The sequence below is a fragment of the Lepisma saccharinum genome, chromosome 4, assembly GCF_977018435.1.
Source record: "Lepisma saccharinum chromosome 4, izLepSacc3.1, whole genome shotgun sequence".
Classification (NCBI taxonomy): domain Eukaryota; kingdom Metazoa; phylum Arthropoda; class Insecta; order Zygentoma; family Lepismatidae; genus Lepisma; species Lepisma saccharinum.
In genome coordinates, this window is record NC_139232.1 from 55,196,424 (window position 1) to 55,211,607 (window position 15,184).

The 15,184-nt window shown below is 38.4% G+C and overlaps 1 protein-coding gene across 1 annotated transcript in view; it reads right to left on the reverse strand.

The window, feature by feature from the left end:
• Window positions 1-10,344, reverse strand: part of LOC145987158 (deoxynucleoside triphosphate triphosphohydrolase SAMHD1-like) — a 144,019-nt gene extending 133,675 nt beyond the window's left edge. The window contains exon 1 of the mRNA XM_083121667.1: window positions 10,241-10,344. The gene's annotated coding sequence lies outside the window, so the exon portion shown is untranslated. The remainder of the gene's footprint in view (window positions 1-10,240) is intronic.
• Window positions 10,345-15,184: the final 4,840 nt, after the last annotated feature.

Genomic DNA, 15,184 nt, shown 5'->3' on the forward strand with positions numbered 1-15,184 from the left:
ACTGGACCTACAGTTTAAAGTGGAATCCGAACCACTACGTGCCTTCACCGGGTATCGAACCCGGGACCCCTTGATTACAAGGCGACGACGCTACCACTGCGCCATCGGGGAGGCCCCCTCACCTAATGAAATCATATAATAATAGTAATAATAATATTAATAATAAATGGCAGTGTATTTTCGTTGGGAGACGTTGCTCTTCTTGTGAATGCGTGTAAATGATATCCTTGTTACCGAGCCGGATCAAGTAACGCTGGTCAGCAGGGGCGGCGCCAGGGGAGCGCGAAGGGGTGCTTGCGCACTCCTTAATTTTCTTCCGCACCCCCTTCAGCACTCCCTATCCAAAACCTATATTCTACCGAAAATATTTCCTCTTACAGTGTCATATTGAGGGCCGAATGTTAGGTACTGAAGTGAGACAGCTGTCCTTATTTACAACAGACAAGAGACTCCGCATTTATTTTCCTGTACTGTCAGCAGTCTTTATTTCTTCAGAATTGTTGTTAAGAATTGTTTCTTCTTGTGGTTCAAGTAGTCAGAAATGTGAAATACGTTGTACATGTGACAACAATTGCTGAGTGTTCAGTTTGTGTACGTTGGGTAAAAGACAGAAATTGCTATTATGCAACCTAAAGTTCCACAATTTGAAAAATAAAATAAGACAATAAATACGAAATCAAGTAGTCTCTTTGTGTTTTTCGATAAATGTATATAGCTCACTGTGAGTTGTATGTTTTCCTTTACACTTTTGATATACTGTTTTGTTGTCCGCCTACTTGTTCTTCCTCTTTTCTTCAAGTTGCATTGGAACAAGAATTCCAGTTGCTTTGAAGTATCATCAGGTAGTTCTCGGGAAATAATTTAACGCGAGTCGTATCGTGACGGAAGTTTCCTTGTTTTTTAATTCGTTCTATTTGTTCTAGTAAATGTACCATTTCAGACTTTTTCAAAGACTGTTAAGAAGAGGCCAAAAATTTGCGAAAAAATGTTATAAGTTCATTGTTGGAGACAGTGCTGCCTAAGGGATTGAAGTTGCTGCGCACTTAGCGTTTTGTCCTGACACCACAGCATCTGGGCAGACGGAAGGTATGCTATATTATGTAAAACGAACGTATATGAAAAGAGGGGTAACAAAGCAACGGAACATTTTCAGAAAAGTGCAGCAGTCCAAAAAAAAGTTAATTGATAATTACATGAAAGTGACTACATGATTTCGTATTTATTGTTTTATTTTATTTTTCAAATTGCGGAACTTTAGGTTGCATAGTAGCAATTTCTGTCTTTTACCCAACGTACACAAACTGAACACTCAGCAGTTGTTGTCACCTGTACAACGTATTTCACATTTGATTAATATATGAATTTTGTACCTCAATTGGTTGTGCCTTCTAATCAAGGGATCCAGGGTTAGATATCTGGTTCAGGCACATAGTGGTTCGAATTCCACTTTAAACTGCAGGGTCAGTCCCGATTAACCTATATGTGCATAAAGTGGACTTAAAACAATGGATGTCAATCTAAAAGTGTACATTTCAGTCATGGTGATTTGTGTTAATTATAATAAAGCGCAGTGGCGTCTCGTCCCTTGGGGCTTCCGGGGCTTAGCCCCTAAAGAAAAACGGACGTATTGACGTAATTTTCAATCACCATAATACATAACTATCACACAATATTTTAAAAGCCGATTTTTACCGACGTAAGTTATCGTCAGCAGCAATGGATACGACAGCGCTCCTAGCGGCATTGATGTCAGTTATCATCTCGGGGCTCGTCGCAGAGGAAGGCGTGGTGAAGGTCACGTGCTTGCGGAGAGAGCGAAGGGAGGGGTATGTATTCACCAAAATATTCTGAGGGGTAATGCTTCCACGGTCTAGCTGGGGGATGGAAACCTCTGTTTAAGGTGGACGGGCAGATCAAGTAGCGTGTTCAATAAAGCTTAAAAAAAAGTTACTTTCAGTAGATACGCTATCGTAATTAAATACTTCATGTAGATTACCACATGTTTTGGGGGGATGCATGACGAGATTTGGGGGGGGGGGATTGCGCCATTGGCCATTGGGGGGGGATGGGCAACCCTGATTAGCATATTATCATAGATGCCTACTAAAAGTTAATTGAATTTGATTTAGGGACTAAAACATGCATGCATATTTCAAGTTGTCTTTATTTTCAACGTCGCACCCCCTAAATTTCATTCCAGATCCCCTCCGCACCCCTAGATGATTAATCCTGGGGCCGCCGCTGATGGTCAGGCATCAAATCTGAGATTTCAGTGATTTATGTGCCCCTCTAAACGTTTTCACAGGGAATAATCTATTAACATTTTGGTTGCAAATTTTATCATTTTATTCCCCTAAAATCGTACATACACCATAAAAATTTAGAATTCTGGACAACTCTTGCTTATTCTGAATGTCGATTCTTTAAATAATTACAATTACATATTACATATTTTGTGTAATGTGAAACTAGTTTCATCATGACTTCTATTTTCACTTTCAACTGCCTTTATTGACATTATAGTTTGTCTACAAAAATTCAACTTTTCTTGTATTGTTTGATGCAAAGTTTTCAATGAACTTCCCGCATGGAAGAGAATTGAAAATGCATGAACTCTTTCCTGCGATGTAGTTGATCTCAAGCAATTTTTGATAAGTTAAGTTTCGAAAGACTTCTTTCAGCACTAACTACAGTCACGGGTATTGTCAGCAAAATTCTCCATGCAATGTACGTGTTTGCAGAGGAGTCTCAAAGATGCCGAATGTATTGTATGGCATGACTTGTTCTAACTAACTAACTAACTAACTCCCTAGCCTTCTTAAACCCGAAGGTTCATGGCTGCAGCAACACAGGCCTTCCAACTTTCCCTATCTTGAGCAAGTTCTATATACTCTTTTCCATCCCTACCGATTTCCCTCAGGTCCATCTCAACGTTGTCCCTCCATCTTCGTCTTGGCCTTCCTACAGGTCTCTTACCATCAGGTTTCCCAACAAGAATCCTGTAAACTGAATACAAATTATGTAGTTCTAAATTATGTAACCTTCTCCACTCACCTGTCTCCTCATCCCTTTTAGGTCCAAAGATTTTCCTAAGGATCTTATTTTCAAATACTCTCAATTTATGTTCCTCTTTCAATGTAAGGGACCAAGTTTCACATCCATATAATACTACAGGCAAAATTACTGTTTTGTTTATTTTAACTTTTAGTTTCTTAGATATTAAACGAGAAGACAAAAGTTTATGAAGAGAGAAGTAACATGCATTTCCTGAATTAAGCCTATTTTTTATTTCCTCTTTAATATAATTTTCATTTGTTAATATTACTCCTAAGTATTTGAATTTGGAAACTGGTTCAAACGAGTTGTTATCAATAATTAGATTTTGATTATTACCTAACACTTGGTTTCGGCCTGTAAGCATATATTTAGTTTTCTCTTTGTTAACTTCCAAACCTATCTCTTTAGCAGTTTTGAAAAATATTTTAGCATTATTCTTAATTGTATTCACATCATCCCCCAGCAAGTCCACATCATCTGCATATGCCAACAACCGAGTCACACCATTCAATTTTAGTCCTTTCTTTTACCTTCCTTACAGCATATTCTAAGGCAAAATTAAAGAGCAATGGAGACAATGCATCTCCCTGTTCCAACCCATCATGAATTGTAAACCCGTCAGACACATTAATACCCACACGAATTTTACTTTCTGTTTCACTGGTGCATACTTTTATCATACCAACAAGCTTCTTAGGCATTCCAAACTCTACTAATATATTATATAATTCATCTCCCTTGACCGAATCATATGCCTTTCCGAAATCAATGAGTAGCTGATGGACACTTTGATCACACTCCCACCCTTTTTCAAGCGTCTGTCTGATGTGAAAAACTTGATCTGTAGTTGATCCGTCACGTCTAAATCCACATTGACAATCACCTATAATTTCATTAGCATATGGGGCCAGTCTTGTTAAAAGAATGTTAGATAATATTTTATAAGTTGTTGAGAGTAGAGAAATTCCACGGTAATTATTGCAGTTCATTTTATCACCTTTTTTAAACACAGGAACAATTATGGATTCTTTCCACTGTTGAGGGATTTCTTCTTTATTCCATATTAAACAAATTAATTTATGAATTTGACATATTAATGAATTTCCACCATATTTACGTAATTAACTCAGCTGGTATTAAATCAATGCCAGGTGCTTTGCATGACTTGTTCTGCTGTCCTAATTTCAAGGAACACTTTCAGTTCTGAACATAGACGCCGACTCCATGGGGCTTGGGGGGTTCGAGCCCCCCCAATGTTAACGATGTGGGGCCAGAGGCCCCCAAATAATTTTTGCTTAAGAGGATCTAATGTATTATTTTGCTTCTCTTGTAAAGTTTACTCTGAATTGTACCACATGAACTTCACTTTAAATACACATTTGAAATGTTCTAGACTAGACCATCAAATTTGGGGGAGGGGGCAATGACCAGAGACAGCAAAACACATGACTTATTACTATATACTAAGTATGTAATTATGAGTATTGCTAAAATATTTACTAAAAGGAGTTTCAAAAGACGATGTGCATGAACTAGGGTAGTGGATGGGACGTTCGGGCTACAAATGGCTCTCACATGACATTCAGAACGAGATCATTGATATATTAGGAAGATCTGTTTTGCGCTCCGTGGTAGCAGATATTAAAAGTCGGGAATATTTTGCTATTATGGTTGACGAAACTTGTGACATATCCATCCGTTGACAATTAATATTCTGCATTCGAACTGTGAATAAAAATTTTGATATTTTTGAGGAATTCATGGGCTTTTATGAGATTCCGAATACTGAGGCCAAAACTTTAAAAAGGGAGAGAGTGAGTCATTCATTAATTTATTTCAGTGATCAGAGCCCTCCCCCCGCCCCCAATAATTTTGACAAGTCGGCGCCCCTGGTTCTGAACATAAATCACTGCCATCAATATTGCGACATTCGTCATGGCTCAGCTATATCCAAATCCTTAACAATGCTTGGCTAATTCTTCTTGACTCATACCCCGTGGTCATGCACCTTCACTCAATGTAAATGTAAAACAAAATTATCATCTTACAAGTATTTTAATATTGTATTTGCCAATGAGGGTAAATAGTTTATTTTTATATTTGATCTGGCACAGGTACTCCTGATACCAGCGGCGGCTCGTGACTTTTCAAACATGCGTGCTACAACTGATGCTGTTTTTCATGTACTTATAATGCCCCTAACCCCCCCCCCCCCCACACACACACACACACATACGTGCCGGATTTGTGGCCACGAACGTTAAGTGGTCGACTTTCGATCTCGCTTTCGAAGTTCCGGGTTGGAGTCTCGGCCCGGGTATGGGTATTGTTTGTGAATGCCCCTTCATTAATTTCATTATTACAAAGTATTACAAAGAATACCCATATCCGGGCCGAGACTCCAACCCGGAACTTCGATGGCGAGATCGAGTGCCTTTAGATACAGTGCTGTTGTCTAGATGTTCTTTAACAGCATTGTCTAAACTGCTGACAAAATCAAGGAGCCCTAAAAATACCCCAGGTTTTGCGGAGGAATCTGTTTCATCGTGGCCGGCCACGCAGGGCCAACTCAAAAGCTCCACAGAACTTGATTCAGTCTATGATTTTTGACAAGACATGGCGATTTTTTTCAACTTGCTCATTATGCTTTTCTACATAAACGTGGCTTAACTGCGTTGCTATGTTGACAGTTCCGAGAGAGACAAAATTTAACTCATTATTCATGTGCTTTTTGCTTTCACTATGCTTTCTCATATATTCACATAAATGTCTTAGATCTTTTACCCCTCCTTTAGACTACGAATCATTACTTCCAAAAAGTATGCAAGGAAAACAGAATAATGCATTTCGAATTTGACACCCACAAAGCCATGGTTCGCTATATTACAGTTTTCTATTAAATCGCCTTTTATGCGTAGCGTTCTTACCTCCCTTTGCATTTTGCGATAGATCCAAATCTGGCAACGGCCGTCCTAGCGCTTTTATTTCCAACTTTTCTTCAAGTGTTCTTGAAGAGAAAGGTGGCTGCAACAAAGAATCCACCGAATTCATGGTACACTAACACACACACACTCACTTTCACTTCTAACAACAACAAAAAGCTAATCCTTCACAACAATGACCAGCACTTCACGCGCCACGCGATTTTAACACAATGAACCGCGCGGAAAATTTTCGGGTCTGGAACAGTGTTGCCACAATCTGTAAGCACAATTTCCCTTTGCAAGGGGTAAAATTTCCCTTTTTCGCCCATTTTTTCCCTTCATCTAAAGAATTATTATTATTATTATTAATAATAATAATAATAAATATTATCCCGGTTCGAATCCCGGCCCGAATCATATCATCACTCATCCCCATCTTTGCAATTAGCCAAAAGTGGCAGAAAAGTGAAGTAAAATAAACCAAATCAATAAATCAATAACTTTAAATGTCATTTTTGGAAGAATTAGATTTTATTGCTAAACCAAGTCAATTTTTTCGTTTTGAGATGAAAGCTACGTTAAAGTTGGCAACTTTAAGTAAGTAAGATTTTCTTAAGTAAAAAGTCAAACACACAAACAGAGATTGGATTTAGGGAGGCCAATGCCCCTTGTCTTCATCACACCATCAGAAGAAAATTAAAAATATTCTACACAAAATGCTGTTCTAGTAAGGCGTAGATGAAACATCACTTCCTTTAAATATGAAGAGTTTGTGTGGAAAATCACATTTTTGCCTCCCATCAAAATTTTTAAATTCGACGCATGTGTATGGGGGTTATTCCTGAGTAAACAAAAAATATTTAGTACATACCTGAGTAAATGTTCCATTCTGGTAAATTTCACATATTAGGTGGAACTTCTAAAACACATCAAGTTTTCTTTAGTCACTTCTTGCCACTCCGCACGGAATTTTTAAACTCGTTTCCGCTGTGTTTTCTCATCTTCCGATAATTCTCCACGACGTTTTCTACGTAATATATTCTGGAGTTGCAGATCGTTTCCTTTGCTTCCCTTGTTCTTCCATCGTCCAAGACAGACACAACCTTCCCTTCCACCAAACACTCGCATACGAATAACCCAGTGGGCCTCCCCGATGGCGCAGTGGTATCGCAATTGCCTTGTAATCAAGGGGTCCCGGATTAGATACCCGGTGGAGGCACAAGTGGTTCGGATCCCACTTTAAACAGTAGGCCCAGGCCCGATTAGCCTCACTGTGCATAAAGTGGACTTAAAACAGCAACTCAAACCAAACCAAACGAATAACCCAGTGTCCAATTAAGACTGAAGAAAATATAGTTTGCGACAAAGAGAACTTTATGGTTTGCACGTGCAGTGTTGAGGGAAAATTCAGTGAACCGCGGAAAGCTTTTCATAAACAATACCAGACTCAAACTCCCAAAGCCGGGACATAAGGGTGAATGGTCAATGACCTCCGGCCCCAAAAGGTAGCCAGATGTGGACAAACCCAAATTCCACCCTTCCTCTCAGAACAAAGTATACGACAAAATAAAAGAAAAAGTACTCATTTTCAAAACAGGAATCACTTATAAGGTTTAATATAATTAATTTTGAGTCTGTCTTAAAATTTCCCTGAAAATCCGCTATTTTTCATCAAATTTCCCTTTTCCCTTTTCACTTATAATTAGCTCCCAATTTCCCTTCAAAAAGGGAAATTTCCCTTCATGTGGCAACACTGGTCTGGAAGCCGGGGAAAAATGACGGTACTCTGTAAGTTTGTTTCTTGACTATTGAAGTGCTACATAAACAAGAAAATATCTAGCATTTAAAAACAGGTAATTTAGATAAAATATAAAATTAGAATTTCCTAAACATAAATTACGTAGCAGAATCCACTTTCGGAAGCAAAAAAGGCACGGATTATAGTTTCAGAGTTGCAATCTTTACAACTTACCACCGAAATAGATTCAAGGCTGAGGGGTTGTGTCAATTCGCGTTCCAACTTTTTTGCAGGTGCTGCAAATGTATACGACATGCTACAAACATTACATAACTCTACACTGATAACGTACAGAACGTTTGAAAATGACATTAAAAAACGTTGTTCTGACAGAGGCAATAGGTTGTCGTAGACTTTCTTCTTATCCTGAGATGGCACACTTACCGTGCTGAGTCGTCCTGTAGCACGCTAGCAGACGATTTTTCTCGAGCGGAGACCCTATCCATACAAATCGAGGAGGGGGGGTGTACAGTATTCATGCGCGGAGGGATGAAAAAGGGGCGAAAACGTGCTGTTGAGATTTTAGCACGGTACGCTACTCTTTGTATACGCTATTCCTTATAGCCAGCGTGAGGGAAATACGTGGCGCCGCTGGTAAATGTTGAGGCTCGTAACATGAGAAGTTTCATTTCACTTTGGGGCTTCATTAAACTTCTTGCATCTGTGAGATTTGCTTTTTTCTTCTTTTCATTTTAACAAATTTAGCAACGTGCTATAGCACGGTAGCACGTATTAAGCAGCCGCCACTGCCTGATACGCAACCTCCTAAAGCCGGCTCTGGTCATGAATGTACAATTGTGTTTGTTCCATCATCCTTGTCATAAATTCATCATTCATCCTCATCGTTCCAATTCACCGACGGCATAGAAAAGTGACAAAATAAACACAACACAAATATACTAAAGGGGTGCAAATGAGAGTAACAGCAAAAAATTATGGAAATGAATCATGGGCGTCGAGAGGGGGATCGAATGGGTCCATCGACCCCACTGGAAACACTTCACATTTTCTCCGTAACTCTGCGCCAGAGGTTCCGGGTTCAAATCCCGGCCTAGGCATGGGTGTTCTCAGTGAGAATCCCTTCATCGATTTCATCATATCATCACTCATCCTCATCCCTGCTATGCGCGACCTTGCTCCAGAGATAAATGGGACAGGGTACAGCGGTCTTGCTTTCGTTGCGAGCAGCTCCATGTTCGATCCCTGCTGGAAGTTTGCTGTTGACCCAGCATCGTGAAGAGCTGGGGAACTACTTTCATGCAATAGCGGCGAACTCAAGTTTCGAAACGCCAGATAACAGCAGCGATAGGACTCAATGCGCTGATCACGTGTCACCCAATGAAAAAGTCGCTTGACAAGCCTTGGCTCTCAAAGGGCTATTGCACAGAAGTTTGTGGTTTCATTCTTATCGACCGTCTTCCTATACATTGGAATTACAGTAACAGAACGAATAATAACTGAAAAGTTATTTACCGCACTCTGTGCGAGTGGTCAGCATAACGTGCTACGAATCCAGAAGTTCTGGGTTCGAACTAGGGTGGATTGATTCAAATCACTCTAAAATTTCTAGAATAATGTACATAAGGACTTGTAGATATCAGAATCATTTTTGGTGAAAGTATATTACTCTCGTAATCATTTAATGGTGATTATTAGGTTCTAAGATAGGAAAATAAAGGAAATTAAATATATGTTCTGATGGTGTGAAGCTCATACGATAGGAAATGTAAACAGGATTTCTCTTGATTTAAAATTCAATAATTTTATGGGCAAAAATAGCAAACATTTTGTGTAGAAAAATATACAAAATACTAATCATGTTAATCCATAAATAGTGTCAATATCATTAAACTGTAAATAAACATGGCAGGTGATATGTTTCAACTATCATAAAAAAATCAACAAATTCAGGTACAAAGAATTTAAAACTATTTAAAATAATATTTTGAGTACAATTACAGAGTACATCCAGAATGTTTTAGTTTCACTGGAAGAAAAGTTACTGAAATTATTATTAGTTTCATTAATAAACTCAACAGGCATTTCCATAGTAGTTACAGTATAAGGAACAGAAAAATGTATGTTTACGTATATTTTTGATTTGCTATAATCAAACTGTTCAAATATTTTACAGAAAAAGCCGTTCTATAAAAAGAAAACATATATCTATGTGTATGGTGCCAAAAACCATGCAAGCAATTTCAAGCATGTTTTTAATTAAAATTTAAAAAATCGATTTAAATAAAAAAATCAACAAAAATGATTTTTTAAAATAAAAATCATGATTTTTATCTACACTGGTTCGAACCGTGGTTAAAGCATGGGTTTGTCGGCTCGTCCATTTCATCAATTCATCATCGTGGTTAACATAAGAGGTAGAAAAGAGAAGTAAAGTAATCGAAATGGAAAGAAAGAGAAAGTCGGAAATTTTATGGATAAATTGAACTATGTAACATCTTACCTCCAATTGGAATCTTTTGTCAGCTTGTAACTTTTCTCCACCCGTCTACAACGAAGTTGGCTTCCAGGGGATAATTTACAAGTTTACACAGACTTCTTCAGGTGTTAATTTCACTTATAAGAATGAGTATCCCTACAAGTTTTTCTTTACATATATATATATATAATTGTCCCATTCTCCCGTTAAAGTTGGAAACCACCTGTTTCGAAAGGAATTGCCAGCGTTCCGACTCATTAAGGGAGCAGCGGCGCGTGGAATAATGAAGTGAGAGGTGGCGCTTGGGTGTTTTGGAACTGACACTATTTTATTCTTCACACTGTTCCATGAAGCAACTGCATGTTTCCACACTAGTTGGCCGACAATCTCTAACATCTTGCCAAACAAACGAATATTGTGAGAGATGCCACGATTTTTCGTGTAGCACAGAGTTCAAGGGACACAGAATAACTTCATGGGAAAATCACATCTGATTCGACAGTAAAGAACATATACTTTAAAACAAATATGGCGGTGACGTGCGGTGCCCTCGGCACTTAGACTAAGAATTGATTATGGGTAATCTTTACATCTTTACTACGTAATTTACCGTGCGTCCATTTCGATCTGCAGCCGAGAGATCGGGAGAAGCGTGGCGGGCGGCGCTGACGGAGAAGCCGACATTTGCGGCCTGTAATGCCCGCTTATTTTTATAGACATATGCAGACATTTATATAAATATTGCAAAACGATCACTAACCTGTGTTATAGCACGCAAAAGTTCTTCTGTAATTCATCCAAGTTCTGCTATTATATACACAAATAAATACGCTATAGAAACGATGTTAAGAGCCACAGATAAAAAAGCATTTTAATCATGGTTTTGATCAGTAACGTCCTGCTTAAGTTTATATCCTTGAAAGAGTTTTGTGGCGATGGGAATCGTTTGGAGGTTTCGAATGTGCAACACTGTATCAGGATTACACTGCAGACGAAACCGATAAAAGTGAATGGTTTTCGTGAGCTTCCTCGCAATCCGAAATATCCGAGCTCGAGTTTTTTGTTCCTTCGCGACTAGATGAAGACAGAGTTGTAAATATAGTGGCGAGCAATGTAAACCAAGAGCGTGTTAATTTCGTACTGTGCGCAAGAGTGTTATTCTTGGTTACTTGCAGTTACTTGTTTGTGTTATTGTAGTGTGTATGTGTAACGTGTCAGTGAGACGATTGGAATGCCAGCCGCAAGATTCACGCTAGAACAAAGATTTTTTATGTATGACACGTACCTACGTGAAAACAAACTCGTGTAGAGACGTGTGTAGGTAATTTGTACAGAAATTCCCATGCGTTTCAACTCCACACAGAGATACGGTTAGATATCTTGTCCTTAAATTACGAGAAACTGTATCGTTAAATTTTAAAACACCTAAGCAAAAACGACGCAACCGAAGCAAAACTCGATGATATTGGTGCAGCGTTAGAACGTTCTCCAAACAAACCTCTACGCCGTGTTTCACAAGAGGTGGGCGTGTCAAAATCATCGGCACATACAGTCACTAAGCTACTAAAATTAAAACCATACTCTTATAACACAGGTTAGTGCTCGTTTTGCAATATTTATATAAATGTCTGCATATGTCCATAAAAATAAGCGGGCAATTCAGGCCGCAAATGTCGGCATCTCCGTCAGTGCCGCCCGCCACGCTTCTCCCGATCTCTCGGCTGCAGATCGAAATGGACGCACGGTACATATATACATGACTTCATACAGCAGGTTTAAAACAACTACACATAATTTATTCATTTCAAATGTGTGACCAATTTATTCTGCGACCACATAGGTGTAACACAAGTAGGCTAATGAATAAAATGCACGAGTCTTAATAACAAATACGTTGATGAAGAACGAATGGAGAAAGTCCAATTACATAGGAAATAAACCCGCCGTAGTTGTTGCGAACTTTCGTTGGCTTCACTTTATTTTTTAAAGAGAAAAAAATATTTTTCTTAATAACGATAATAAGATTTATCTTCACTAAATTTCTTAAGTGAGAGTATTAGAAGGGGCAACTGCCCCTCCCTTGCCCTCCGTGCGCACGTTATTGTTTATGAAATACATTCATTCAGTGCTATCCTGTATCAATTCAACATAATTGTCCATATTCCCCACCAGTGTGCTCATATTACCCTCATCAGTAGGGGTAATATGGGTTTTGCAGACTTTTGTTTGTGCATTTGTTGTTCCTTTACAGAAAGAGATAATTACTCATGTGTACTACAAGATACAGTGTAAAGACTGATCTTCATTTTGCAATATGAAACTTATTTATATTTCAATAAATATCTTAATTATTAGCAACTTTGCCTTAAGGTGGTCATATTCCCCCCACTTCCAATACATCTGAGAATGAAGAATTGCATGTGTTAATCTTCTTGTGATAGTCACACTTAAGGAGAGACGTTCAAATTACGCTTTGATGAAGAATACAACAGAAGGTAGGTTAAGAGTGCGATTTGTACGAAGGACTCCTCCTTCAGTCTTGAATAATTCCACCGTTTGGGTATGAATGACATCCCAACTACTGAGTATGTAAACCATATTATTTAATACATTCAATCTATCACCAACACTGGATGTTGATATGACAATATGTTTTGTGCTTATTTAACAGCATTTATTTTGCAGATGAACTATTGAACATTTCATTTATGATATTTTCTTCAGCAGTAGCGTAACAAAGGGTGGCCGACCGCCCGAAGCCTTGAGCCTGAAGGGGTCTCGCGTCCTATGGGGTTGATACGAAAAATGTAATAAATAGAAGTGAGAAAAATATATGGAAAATGCTATTTTTTGTACGCAATAAAATTAAAACATTCCTTTGTTATTTGGCTTAAATTCTAGCTGAACGTTATAATTTGAATCAACATGTCAAATCAGAGGGGTAGTATATAGGCGAGTGGGTTCTAGGCCTAAGGGGTCTCGAAAGAAAGTAAAAACTATTGTGGTATTTCTCATGTAAAACATTTACGAAAAAAATCACGATAACTTGCTTTGACATTTTTATCCATTTTATTATTTTATTGAATAAAGAGCACAGTCTTGTCTTTCCTTCTTTCACTTGATCTTGCACTCATGATTTTAATATGTTAACCAAAACTGCCACGGAGCAAGGCGTGAGGCATTTAAATGCTTGCGTTGTTTTCAACTCAAGGAGGGCGTGGATATAGTAGTTCTTCCTTCTTTTTTCCTACAGCTTCAGATGCAGCGATTACCCTGTGTAACGAGTACGAAGATGGTTTTTCCTCCGAATTTCCTGATCAAGTTCTAGGTTTCAGGAATGTGCTTAAATCTGAAATCACTTCAACAACATCCGTATTATTATTACGGGATGGATCTCCCGGATGGCATAGTGGTGTTGCGGTCACTTGTAAACAAAGCGCCTGGGTTCGATTCTTATTCACTTTTTTTCTCTGTACTGCCTTTTGTTTGTTTCTTACTCTTCCAGTAACGATCACGACAGAAGAACTACCTTTCTAACATTGAAACTTACGAAGAACTCCTGGAAGCTAGTGTAGAGTACTATGATAATATGACTCAGGCCAAATTTAGCGGACTCAGTATTCTCACTGTTGAACGTGAAAGGAAAAGATGTATTGATATCGTGAAGTAGCTAATAGTGTCATTCGCAGCCCAGAAGTCAGCTTTATGTTAAGAGGCGCGGGCGTGAGGAGAGGTGAGTATTATTTGTCTTTCCTTCTTTTGAATACACAAATGTCAAAGAAAGATAAGTCGTAATCCATGAAAATTAGCAGGTAAGGTAAGGTATAGTTCCCCGTGCATATAGCACCGTGCCATGAAGACACATTTAGGTGATATGAGAGTAGGATCCCACACAATCTCGATCTCGGCAATTTTGGAGGTGATGTGATCAGTGCCACTCTCCGGCAGCCTTTACGCCCCAGGATTGCCCCCAAGTACACATTGATTTGAGGCTGGGTGAGCCTCAGAGCCACTTTCTGCGGGAGCAAGGTCGAAAAAATTCCGACCTTAGATCACCATCCCTGAGAATCGAACCCTGACTGTACAGGAGGGACCCAAAATTTGTTTCTGCCGGGAGAGTACTTGACGATTTTATTACGCCACTCCGTCAAACATTTAGTACTACAGGATCATTTCAGACGTATACAACAAAATTAGATTCACAATTACCATCTAAGTCCTGAAATTTAAACTTAACTGGCTCAATTAATGTGCAACAAAGTCAAACTGGATATATATTTTTTTGAAAGTCAAATTATCTCTATCAATTTATTGCAAAGATTTCACATGTATGGAGAAAATTACTATCGTTTTAAGTTTTGTTGATATTCATATCAACTGTGTCGAAGAGCTAGTAGCTAGATATTTTGACGGCATAGGCAGGATTGTGGTTAGGCGCCCCCCTTCCCCAACTCTACCAAGCACCGAGATTTTATCTGCGTGCTTCGATATTTTCTTCTTATGCTATGGTTTGTGACATTTACATCCTACAAATTTTACAAATGAGAAAACAAACAAAAACTCATTAAAAATAATAGCTACTATAGGTTATATTTAAAGATTCGTAGTTTGCCGTTTAGCATATTTAAAGATATTTCAGTTATGACTTAGTGCCTGAAGAACATCTTTAAAAATGAAAACGTACTATTACTGCTACTTTGGTTAAAGGAAATTCCAGCAGTGTGTTACAAGATTATACTTCTGCCAAGTGTAAATTTCTCCGTCACATAATCCTAAATATAATTTTGTCGGTAATTTATTATTATTTAAATATAATCTGCTGACGTATCTCTGAAGATTTTATATTGATTCATATTATTGAGATTTCATATTTAAAGAATGTATGGCGGCCTCACATTCTAATCTCGCCCAGGGCCTCTCGATATGTTGGTGCGCCATTGTTCTTCAGTTCTCTACAAAAGTTTAAAG